Source organism: Atta cephalotes, assembly GCF_000143395.1.
Source record: "Atta cephalotes unplaced genomic scaffold scaffold00045, whole genome shotgun sequence".
NCBI classification, from domain to species: Eukaryota; Metazoa; Arthropoda; class Insecta; order Hymenoptera; family Formicidae; genus Atta; species Atta cephalotes.
This window is the reverse complement of record NW_012130109.1, coordinates 1,463,136-1,463,907: the sequence shown is the minus strand read 5'-3', so window position 1 is coordinate 1,463,907 and position 772 is coordinate 1,463,136.

The following is a 772-nucleotide window of genomic DNA, read 5'->3' as shown; positions in this document are numbered from 1 at the left end:
CTCTCTCTCTCTCTCTCTCTCTCTCTCTCTCTTACTTATCGTCGCGTTACTATTAGTACTATTATTATTATATATCTATCTAATATCTCTCTCTCTCTCTCTCTTCTCTCTCTCTCTCTCTCTCTCTCTCTCTCTCTCTCTCTTTCTCCCTGCAGAATAAAGGCACGAACTGGCGGAAAAGTCGGCCTAACTGTATAATATTTTCATTTATTTATTATGGATGGAACTTCGTGTCACAATACAATTATTATTTTTTTCTTTATTTCTTCTCTTTCCCCACCGTCGTCCCATGAGCCTTACGGCGGTTTCGGCCCATTTAAATTGTTAGTGCCGCGTAAGTTAACGACATAGTGAGCGCAGCGCAAGAATCTCCTCGTGTCGATATATATTATTAATTTATTTATATTAATTTATTTATATTAATTTGTGACTACACAACTATCTCGAATGCCCATTGCCGACGATCGAATGAGGACCGTCTTTTTTTATTAGATTAATACAATAGTAACTTTAGTCCCTTTTATATAACAATAAAAATATTTATTAATAATGAAAGAAATGAAAGATTTCTTGCTTCTAATATTGTTTCATTAAATTCTTGATTCAATTTTGCGCTGTTTATCCTATTATAAATTTAAAGATAAAATACATAAATGTTAAGTATATTAACTTGATTTATTATAAAAAATATAAAGCTAAAATAATTCCTCAAAATAATTTTTGAGAATAATTTATATATATATATATATATATATATATATATACTACCTAC